This window comes from Sinohyriopsis cumingii, chromosome 5 (genome assembly GCF_028554795.1).
Source record: "Sinohyriopsis cumingii isolate HCF-2022 chromosome 5, ASM2855479v2, whole genome shotgun sequence".
Taxonomy (NCBI): domain Eukaryota; kingdom Metazoa; phylum Mollusca; class Bivalvia; order Unionida; family Unionidae; genus Sinohyriopsis; species Sinohyriopsis cumingii.
The window spans coordinates 90,252,444-90,264,655 of record NC_142965.1 but is presented as its reverse complement, the minus strand read 5'-3'; the positions used below and the strand labels follow the sequence as shown (position 1 = coordinate 90,264,655).

Below are 12,212 nucleotides of genomic sequence, written 5' to 3'. Positions count from 1 at the left end.
TAATGCAGAGGTGATCTGATGCAAGGTCAAGGGATACCAGGGAGGACCGTAGAATGTTATCATCAGGTCTATGAAGAATCCAGTCTAAAATGTGACCATATTTATGGGTGGGTTGGTTAACTGACTATTTGAGGTTGAAAACATTAATGGAATCTATGAGATTTGATGTATTTGAGTTTCCGGGACAGTCAGTAAAAGTTGAAATCTCCAAGAATAATCAGGTTGCCACCTATCGAATTTCCATAGTCCAGGAGATTCGGAAACTGCTCCAAAAAAAGAGTCAGCCAGCTTGTTTTTATGTTTTATAGGAGGAGGGCGGTAGAGACAGAAAAAATGGACTGACCTTTCCTCCAGTGTGAGTGTGGTTTGGGCTAGTTCAAACGATGTGTGGTCGAAATTGAATGTTGTGGTGTAGTTAAGACGTTTTGATCACGGAGTTCTTTGTGATGACAGCAATTCCACCTCCGCGAGAATTACTGGGGAACGACTTGATGGATTAACCAGTGGGTGTTAGATCCGCACACTTGGGTTCATCGTCTGATGTTTTAGCCATGTTTCTGTCAGGGAAAATATTCGACATTTTGTTCGTTGATAAAATTTACTATTTCTGTGCGCTTTTCCGGTGGTCCTACTGACTGGGCATTGAATAATGCAATGCGTAGAGGTATTTCTTGGATAGTTGACACAAAGGTTGACGAATTAATAGGGATTTGAATTAGGTATATGAATGCATCCTCTGTGCATGAATGCCTCACCGTAAGACTAAATCTTCACATTTCGGTACGTCTTGTCAGTGAACGGTCTACTTAAGGACTTGCACATCTTCAGCTGTAGAGGTATGTGAGTTATTTATTAATTTCTTGTATATAAGTTATAACTATTTTACTACAACGTTATTGTTTGTGTATTTTCTATGTATCTTCGGCTTACGTAGCATAATGGAACTATTTTTTATTCTTGTTTGTGACATAGTAAGAGATTTATATTAGCAATATAAAGTTGCATTTTTAAGAAACGTTTAATACCGTCGGATTTTTATCGGGCACTGGTAGGTCCACTTCTGAACCTGTTTATTGTTTTGCAATTATTGTGCCGATAATGTGATCTGTATAGCTTACAGTATATAACGTCATTACGTTTTATCGTATATGCCCATGTCATACATAGTACACGGTGTCAGATGTTTTTTCAGCTGATCAGAGTCGCAGCTGTAGAGCTGATCGGAGTCGACGTGGTACAGCTAACCAGAGAAGTTGACCAATGCAGCTATAAAGCTGAATCATGGCAGCCATAGAGATGAGTGAACAGTTGGTAGTCGAGTAGCAGGTGATCGGGCGTTGCTGACCGATTGGTGGGCGCTGATTGCTTGATTGACCAAGGAACTGAATGGTCGTCTACCTGGAATACTGACTGCTTGATTGACCAGTGTGACCGGAAGCCAAGTGTAACTCCATACATGCACTATTTTATTTTGGGGTTTGTAATACCCAGTGTTTTGAGATTGTAAAGATATTTCGTATGATATCTGTCTCTTTGTTTACATCATTTTGCTTTTTGAGAAAAATACCACATTTGTCACTATTTCAGTGAATTTATCTTTACTATTTGAGTAAAACACATCATTCTTTTCGTCGTGTGAAATTACTGTGGATCATTAACCTTTGTCCTTGTCCAATGTAACGTCGTTTATTTGTATTTTCATTTTTTGCATTATTAGGTTCTTGCTGATTATGTTAATTTTTCCACTATTTTGATCTTATACACACATATTAAACATAATTTTCTTCCCATTCAAGTCATTCAACATTAAACATTGTATTTATATCACCATCAAACGTGTTCTATTGTAAATCCAAAATCCAACCAGGTTATCTTGTTACAAAGGAAATGCAAGAAAAAAAAATGGTTTCCAAAATGTGACACATGTTAAAATCAGTATATTGACCATAAGATAACATTACTTACTAAGAAGAAGAAGAAGTATCACCAGCTCAATTATCACAAGTGCCTCTTGATTGTCACCGCCTCCACCTGTATACAGATTATAAAAAAATAGATTAGCCCTGCATCCGGAAGCTAAACTTACATTGTTATATGTAATATTATACACTGTGTGTGTGTGTGTGTGTGTGTGTGTGTGTGTGTGACAACAATGAAGACAGAACATTGTGATCATATTTAGTTTACAAATTATTTTTTTCAGAAACACTCAGCACATCACGACCTTGTTGAATAAAGAGAATCTTAATTTTTCATATGAAATGATTTGTTTCTTTTATCAATGTCCACTTTAGGTCATTTACACTTTCTGTCTATTTTGTCTTATACGATATATATAAGTGGGCGAACGTACTACGTGGCTACTAAACTAGTTCATCAATGATGAGTAACGTGATGCCATGAATTCTGTATATATTGAACATAGTATTTAAAACTGTTTAGTATCCTACATAGCTAAGAAATGTACTTAAGTTTTTTTTTCTTAAATTTATTTAACAATGTCCAACCTAGGGCATTTTTACTTTCAATCTATTTATAGATCATATGCCGAAAAAATGATTTAAAGTACATTACGCGCCAGAGAGTTATTCAAACAATGAAAAGTTTGGTGATTTGTGATAAAGTTTCTTTTTTTCTATGATGTAAATAATATAAATGTATTACAATTTTTCAGTCATTCCGGTATTTTCTCTTCAAGTTTAAGTGTCTTATAGAACATCATCTCTGTCTATAAATCAAGCATCATAGTTTTTCCGCATGTCGTTTTTAAGTTTGTCTGATGCTACTATGACAGAAAAAGCTACAAAACTGTTATATTACATCAAATAGTACCGCAGAGGTGTACATTGTATATTCTCTCTCTCTCTCTCTCTCTCTCTCTCTTACACACATACTTCTGCGTTAGCTTTGATAAATTTCAACTAAAATGAAGCACATTCACTTTTAATTACTAAGAACTTACCTTCCTCACACACAGGCAATCCTCTTTCTGAAAGCTGAAATCTCCAGCCATCTGCAGAAGAAAATTAATATTCCTATGGTTAAAAATTATCCATTCAAGCCCATTTCAATATTTAAAATTACCACTGTGAATTGTTGTAAATAAAGAAAGCAATCCTGGGCAAAGTAAATGCTAATCCATTATACTCTGCTGTTCCTAGCTCCAAAAAAAATTAAAGAAACGTATATGGAGATTATTGAAATTATGAATGAAATAACAACAGCGCGAACTGTATTGTTTTTCTCGGGGCTATGGAGGGAGTAGGAGTTTCTTTAGAGGTAGAATAGTCACCTTGAGGATCTGATAGTTTGGAATTTAATTGTCTAGAAAGTCTGGTGTAGCAGTGGTGAATTAAAGAATGTTTTTGCAGCAAAATTAATGCTGGAATTTATAAGGCGTGATTTATGTGTGCATGATTTGGATTTTTAACGTTTCTTTAAAAAATTTTCAGTCACATCGTTACGATGTTATCAGTGTGGCAGATTATAACGACATCTAGCAATAGGGCATCATGCTGCAGACATGTAGCATCATGTCCCGCCAAGACACATTATCCTGACAACTAGCCGACCAGTCCGACATCTAACCTCTTAATGCTGAGCGCCACGCGAGGCAGCTGCTAGTACCATTTATGTCTCCTGTATGACCTGGCCGGAGTTCATACCCGCGACCTCCCGCAAGTAGTCTTATATAAAGGGTGTTCTGGCCCAAAACCCTACTTTAAATTTGACGACAACATGATTCTTTCCCTTCCATGGCCCCCTCAAGTTAGTCTAAACAGCTACGAAAACAACTTTGTTGAGGAAACACAAATTATTTCATAATCGATTACCAACACGAGGAAATGTTATTGAGTCGTGGCCATCGTCAAACAAAATAGGGTTTAATCCAGAAACACCCCTTATATAAGACTACTGTCAGGGTCTGTTAACAACACTAATTATATCTTACTGTGCTTGAGTAATGCGTTCCAACTTTATCCTGGTGCTGAGTAAAACCATTCTGGGTAGAGTCCGTAGTTATCAGTGCTGACATCTTTGAAATATTCAAATGTATCCGCGAGCAAACAACACATATGTGATCAGATACAGGTCATGATAATCTCCAAATGTTTTACAGTCAAAATCATTCCAAATTTGCTGAGCGTAAGCATAGTCATCATCGCTGACACTTTAAAGATTTAATCGAAAATAAAAACTTTCCCGGTCAGGTAAACTTAATAAATCTATCCCAGTCGTCAAGATTTTGTGGAAAGATACATTTTCTTGTAAGTAAATTTCCTTTAGCACCGAAATGATCAGTCAAATTATCAAACTTTTCTCATCCTTTTACGAGTTCGTCTAGCGATGCCGCCATAAACTGGAGACTATCAACAAATCTCAACTTGCCGAGTGTCAGAGACAAATAATTTTCCGTATTGTTTGGAATGCATTTTATTGTATCGTTGTTATTGATTTTTAACCGGTTAGTTATATCTTTGTTGCCAAATGCTTCTACGATAATATGATAGTCATAACCATGGAAATTATGTGCGACAATAGGAACGAAATCTGGCGCGGTATATTTAAGTTTGCATTTGTCATGAGCTGGACCGCGATACTCACCTGTAATATGACAGTGACCTTTTACTCGATCGTGAGTCGTAAACGCCTGATCGCAAATATGAGATATTTTTGCCAAAGCAAACTCTGTTTCTTGTTTTATTGTAAGCGGTTTCGTTTTCGTTATCCTGCCGAGCAACATCATGATGGCATCAACCTCGCAGATCAGATTTTTCAACAACCACTGAGCAGGATTTTCTCCACGATAAAGTTTAACAGGTTTTGATAAACGTTTATCAACAGCACATACAATTTTGTATGCTACCCCACAAGGAACATGTTCTTGTACTTTTCTTGTAGAAGATTTATCAGGATTATTTCTACTCCTTGTACAGGAAGTAGAATAGACTCGAAATCGTAGTATGTCATAAAAGACACTTTCATCTTGTGTTTGTAATTCATGAACTGCAGTATGTTTTCAACTTTACCGGGCAAAGATATTCGTTGTACGTTAGAACAATATTCTAGGTGACGATCTATTACCGGCTGGGACTTACATCTGTAGAGTTTCTTTTCGTTGTGCTTGTTGTTTTGTAGGCGCAATAATTCATTAAAATTTTTGATCCACACATAATTCCCCTGATACAACAACATTTTTATCGTTTTTTTATTAGCTAGATCAGATAAGTTTCACGGATAGATCGTTAGCGACGTATCTTCCACCCCGTACACGTGAATACAACCAGATAACGCGCTGGTATTCTGCTTCTCGAACTTATCTATTTGCGCATCAGAGACTGGGAATTTTATTCCTCTGAAATTTAACGCGCCGTTGTGTTTGATGTTATTGCTAACTCGATCGACGTGATCAGAAGCTGGAAACAACGCTGACACTAAAGCCTATTGCAAACATTTGTTATCGTTGTTCATGGCATTGCTAGAACATTTTGAGTTTTTTATTTTAGTTGGCAGATCGACATATGAGCTACCTCGCAATGGATTATATTTTATTGTATGAAAGAAAATTTCTGTTATTTTGTCGAATCTCTAATCTGATCCAGATGTTCTATATTCGTCAATCTTTTTCTGTACCTCCTGAAATATATCATTTGACAATGCCATTAAATTGGATCCAATCAAAACTCGTTGTTATAGCGAAGTAATGTAAGGATCAGCAAGTTCTTCGAATTGCTGTTGCGTCTGATCAGATTGCTGATCCAATGATATACTCATCTTTGAAAAACAAACATGAAATTGCACACTGATTTTATGACCCGTATGCTTTGCAAACTCAGATTTTACTTTTGGTTGAAGCAGATGAAATAGATTTGTAGATGAGAAATTTGTTAGTAAAAGTTGATTATCATATATAAAGCTGTTGTCAAATCCGGCAAATGCTGTTGCAATTATTTTTGGCTGATATTTTGTCACGAACAAACGTCATTTTGCTATATCTGCAAGTTTCAACATCACATAATATTGTGTTTTATATTTATCTAATAGTAGCATACGAAATTGCCAAGAACATATTTGAAAAACTTATAGTATATGAAGGCAAATTTATACCAACGTCCTATCATCGTAAACGGTCTTGCAAGATGCCAGGAAATATTATCGTGTCATCCAAAATATAACTTCTTTACCGACAATGAACTTGGTGTCGTTACAAATCTCAAAACGAAAAATGCGATCGGAGTGTTAACATCGGAAGGTTACAGAATAACTGTAAAAGCGGAAGAATATATTGAATATAAAAAAATGTATTTACATGAACTTATCTGGACACTGTTCAATGGTGACATTCCAGCTGGAATGCGAGTGTATTATGTCAATGATCAGGTAACCGACAAAAACATTGCAAACTTATCTTTGAGAGATGAATTTAAAACACATCTGATATACGATCTTTACGAGGCTAGCAAAGGAGGTATTGTCAGAAATATCCAAACGAGAAAACATATTGGTATTATCTGTAATACCGGTTATTTGATGGGTTATGGCTAGATGTACACAAACTAAACATATATTATTCACATCGTTTCGTTTATGTGGTATTTCATGGATTCATCCCAAGTGGTTTAGTTATCGATCATATCAACAACAATAAAGTTGATAATCGTCTTAAAAATCTTAATCTTGTTACCTCTAAAGAAAACAGCAAGAAACGTTAAAAACTTTAAAATTCCCAGATCAGTTACAGCAACTTACTCTACAACAGGAGAAGAAATTTCATTTCCTTCAATAACAACAGCTGCAACATATTTTCATATTCATTCACAATCAGTCAAATATATTGCAGATGGTATTCGTAAATCCGCATACTCAACAACAACTTTTGATAAAATTTCTTTCGGTATTCATTTACTGTTTAATAAAGCAGCAACATCGCTTTTGGTCAAACAGCAGTTGACATGTTTGTTTAGAGCTTTTCTGTCGTACTCTAGCCAAATCTTACCATATTTCAACATGCGATCGACTTCGAAGTTGTTAAGGAAATAAGATTATTCTTTTATCCTTCTACATCGAAGTGGGCCATCGCGTTAACAGCACCGCGCAACATGTTTCTTGTAACCTCTTGAAGTTCATATGTGTTTACAACATTAGCTCGATTAACAAACTGATCCATATTATTCAACTATTTAACATAAAATTGCTGATCACAGATCAATCTTTATAATGTCCCTATGATTTTCTCTTGTCAAGCAGCAGTGAGCCCATTTCTTGGCAGTTTCCCTGTCATATCTGACAAATATATATATATATATATATATATATATATATATATATATATATATATATATATATATATATATATATATATATATATATATATATATATATATATATATATATATATATATATCTTTTTCAAGTTCCAGTACCTAGAAATATGTTAACAGTACCTCAAAGGACGAGTAAGGGTAATATCGAACGATAAAATTAACATAATTTTGTTTCGTTTTGTTATTGCTCATGAAGACTTTAACCGCGTCAAACAAAAGGCTCATTTTCAATATTTTAGCTCTGACAATACTCCTTATTTCGTCTGGCATTTTTTAAAATTAGGTCTATTAGGTAAAAGTTTTGTGAATAATGTCGATGATAAAATATGGCATGTTTCAACGATTGTCTGATCTTCGAGATGATCTTGATCATACGACACAAAGTATACATCAGACCGCTAGTGGTCCACTGATTAATAAGGGTAATTTTCACCGGATAGCAAAGCACACAGAGATCCATCTAGAAACGTATCTGTTTCCTGTACATGATGATCAACTTGCCGATTAACCAGGTATTATACGTCAACTCGAACAAGCTTAAATTGCAGCGCAATCAATATATAATGTCAAATATCATCTTGGCAAAGAGATAAAAAAAAATTGATTTTACTGTCACAGAGCATCAAATATTTTGGAATATACTAAAGCCATTTATGCGTATTGGACAACTTGAAGTTTATGGTCGTCTAAAGAATATAAAATTTGATTTTATTTTTGTAAAGATTTTGAACCTTATGATATAATCTGATATCATAGCTGACAGATCACCAACATATATGTTAGTGTTTTTTGATGTAAGATATTTGTAAATCTCTTTCATCGTACGATTAACGCGTTCCACAGCAACACTCTTTTCTTCCTTACCGGTATCGTTATGAGATCCAGTAACAGCGTCTTGGTATTTTTTCATCGCCTTCATCAGATACATATAAACACGAAAAATATTTTTGTTAGCATCATCTTTAAAATTGCTTTATATCGCTCATTCAGGTTATTGCTTAGAGTTTATTCTGACAAATATTTATCTGACGTCAGCGTTATCAAAACAGAGCTATTTTGTAGCTGATTATTACGTTGTTCTTGTCGTTGAAATACAACAAATATATGTCTCGGTAACTGTCCGCTAGGCACTGTTGTCGTTTGCCATGCATTATCATAATTTGGTACAGCTGTTTGATAAACTTTATGCTGTTCGAAATATATTTTTCTGCCGTAAGCGGCTAACATTATTTCAAGTTCTACTAGTTTTGAGACCGACACAACAACTCGTGGGATCCATAACGCAAGTCGTGAAATCACAAACTGAAAATTATTATCAGAATCACCCGCAGCAGCAGCAGCAGCAACAGTTCTCATTAGACAATCTCTTTGACCTGCTCGGTTAAGTGTAAGCGTATGTTTTATTCCACGAAATACTTTGTTATAGTTGCGGCAAAACCCAAATATTGTGCTCAGCGGTAACATCATCGTGATTTTTCTTGTTCCGTTAGAAAACGCTTTTTGTTCAGCTTAACCTTCGTTGAATGTTCTAATTTTGAGCTCCTGGTGCAGATGGAGTAATTTCAAGAACATTACATAGATTTATAATAGAATTTCTTACTGCAGCTGTATTTAAACCTGCATATGCACCAACTGGAGCTGGTACTTCAACTCAAATTGTATCAGCGTTTGCTCTAAGAAAATTTCTTACTATAACTTCTCTTGTAGCATCATCAGCTCCAGCATCAAGTGCATTAAAATGAGCAAATTCGTTTGAAACTGCATTTCCACTTCCAGTATCTTTGTATCGCATCACGTTTGTTGAAATAGATCTCGAGTAATCATCACTGAATGACACCACGTTAAGATTAGTACTTGCAACTGGTAAGTGGATAGAAATATCTTCAACTGTTTGATTAGCAAGTTGATATCGTTCGCTTTTAAACAAGCGCCATTCGTTATTAACAAGTGCGACTTGTGCATGGACGCCAACCTCACAATTATCAGCTGTTCTTATACCACCTTGAACATCAAGTACAGCTTTATAAGGAATGTAAAACAGATAAGGAATTTAAAACAGATCTTCATCTTGTGTATTAAATGTTCTGATGCACATCTTGTTAGGCTTATTAGAGTTTTTATCAAGATATTCAATGTACTCAAACTCCATTGTAGAGTCGTCTAAGGTTATCTCATCAGCAAGCTCAAGATAATTTTATAGACATTTTTATTGTAATCTTCAGACAAAAGCTTGATCATTTTACACCCATCTAAAACGCACTATCATCAGGTTTTGGTCTAGCTCGTGTTATTAACTTTCTAATAATATTTTATCCGGCAGGAGGCAACAATTATTTTGTTGTTTTTATCATCGCACGTGCTGTTTCTGATGATGGAACTATTTCAGAAATAACAAGTTTTTATAACCGATCCACTTGGCACTCCACCTTTGAGTGTATCAGCGATCTTTTGTCCGACAGCTGTTCTGCTGAATATGCGGCTCCTGTTATAAAAACGTTTGGCGCCTAACGAGATTAGAGCTACTTTGTGAGCTATCCCAGATATATTTTCTATTATCTTCGAAAAGATATTTCCAAAAATTCCACCTACGATCTTTTGTGGTAATTATTTCGTTGTTTCATCTTGTTATACAAATTGTCTGAAACAAATTGACTTTTACTCAGAACTAGCTAACCACGATCGGTTAACCGACACGCAGATGAAGATAGTAAGTCACAATTTCGTTGTTACGGTCAATCTGACGACCTGATTGATAAGTAAGTATCATCGTGATAGATGACATTTAATATTCAACATAAATAGGTTAGTAAATTATCTGTCTCAATGACATTTAATATTCAACATAAATAGGTTAGTAAATTATCTGTCTCAGATTGATTTGCATTAACGAATAACTCGTCTGTCCTTTCCTACCTCGTGCCGTGTATGACTCAGTGCAATTGATCAGTTTATCAGGATTGTATTTACACCTGTGATGTTGACGGCTGACCCGCTGTCGTATGATACTGTTGCAGATGTGTTAGATCCGCATTGATGTTTATTGAATCCGAGCTATTATCCGATTGTGTACTGGCTACTAATATCGATACACAATTTGCTTTTTAGTGTTGGTCTTGCTAGCAATGCGTTGTAGTTCGAAATGACCTCGAAATTATCAGATGATATACCACAACTGACAGCGGTTATACGATATTTTATTGTTTTGTTGATATCTTTTACTTTTTAGGCACCTTGTGATATCTTAACAGATTTCCACTCGATGACACTATTGGTTTTCAACCCGAACGTAAAATCATAGTTGACATTATTTTTAACATTTGCCATATAGTGCTGGACAATAGCAGATACTAATCCGATCTCGTAATGATTTGGGGACCTAGGATCAAGTTCAAAAACAGGATTATAGAACACTGAAAAGTTTGCGCTGTTCGATTTTGCCTGAGATGAGTCGAGTAACAGTGTCATCAACGACATTTATATTTGTTATTCGACAATAAAAAGATAACAAATATTTTGTGTTAGCGAATCAGATCGCTGTGTAACACATGATACTGGTCAGTCGTTAAAGATCAGTTTGATCTTAGATGTTCAAGTAGTTCAACTATTTCATTGTCTATTTCGTTGCTAGTGTTTCCAGCTTACTTCGATGAGATTAGCAACATCAGTTAATCAATAACACCAGCTGCCGAATTAAAAATCTTTAATACACGACCTGATGTTTCTTCCACAGCTTCAAATTCAAAATCTGATTCAAATTGTTTATCATATTCTATACTCTTCTGCTCGTGTTTATCCATTTTATTTAATTCCTCATCCTCTTTTTCTTTCGCCATTGTCTCAAATATTTGTGCAGCTGTAAAACCCTTTTCAGATCTGGAAAGTCTATGAAACAAAATTTCAGATATATCTTAGCAACATCACCTTGACGGAATATTTTATAACTTTTTTCAGCATCATCAATTTCCGTTGGAGAATCCAAATTATTTCTAGCCTCATCTGATTTTTATCTTGTATAATTTAAATATTTAAAAAAAGAATATTCATTTTTGGTCCACGATCTTATTCTTCGTGTATTTTTAAAATTAGTATCTTTATTTTTAACCTTAAAGGCAAAATATGCTGAATGATTAATTTTTTTTTGTAGATGGTATTTTTATCATTTTTATTATTTTTTCCTTGTTTATTTCCTCAAGGATCTTTTGTTTTTCTCGTTGTTCTTTAAACTGCTTATCAAATAACACATCTTTTTCTTTCATTGTTTGTAAAACAGCTTGTCGTGCAACAGGATCACCATTTCGCTCAACAATATCCTCAGTAATTTTCTTTTCTCATTCTTCGAGTAGTACTCGAAAACTTTTTTCTTTTAGTTTTTCTACATCTTCCGGTGATACTTTGTCGATGCCGGATTGTTTGCCAAGTAGACTCGGTGATAGGCTTAATGAGTCTTGAGGTTTCTTCTGCGATTTGTTGTCCAGCACGTTCTTGCTCGCCATTTTTCTTAAAGGCAGCTCTTGTAGCCACTTATTGCATTAGAATATTTATCAGCGCCTTATACATTATTGTGAATAACACATTTATGTTGTACTTCTTTACAGTCCAAGGACATGTCAGTTCCTCGTCGAAACATATGATTGGTATCTCTAGCAAGTTTACTGAATAAGAAAACTGTAATTCTCATGAGCGGCCTCATGATAGAGCTCAAGAAATTTGTCTCTTGAAACATCACCGTGTTGTTCTCGTGATATTGTTTTGCATGTCAGTATTGTCCAGTCCGTTAAACAATATAAAATAACCCGTATTTCTTCTGATAAAACGATCAACGTTATAAAACTCCTAGGCAAGATGAATTGCATTATATCTTCGATTTCTCGACAATGAAAGGTAAGA

The 12,212-nt window shown here is 35.0% G+C and overlaps 1 long non-coding RNA gene across 1 annotated transcript in view; it reads right to left on the bottom strand.

Moving 5' to 3' along the window:
* Positions 1–12,212, bottom strand: part of LOC149799732 (uncharacterized) — a 61,283-nt gene that overhangs the window by 4,449 nt on the left and 44,622 nt on the right. Inside the window, exons 4-5 of the long non-coding RNA XR_016421213.1 lie at positions 2,963–3,013; positions 1,966–2,031 (exon numbers count right to left, since the gene is read on the bottom strand). This is a non-coding gene — a long non-coding RNA (uncharacterized LOC149799732). The remainder of the gene's footprint in view (positions 1–1,965; positions 2,032–2,962; positions 3,014–12,212) is intronic.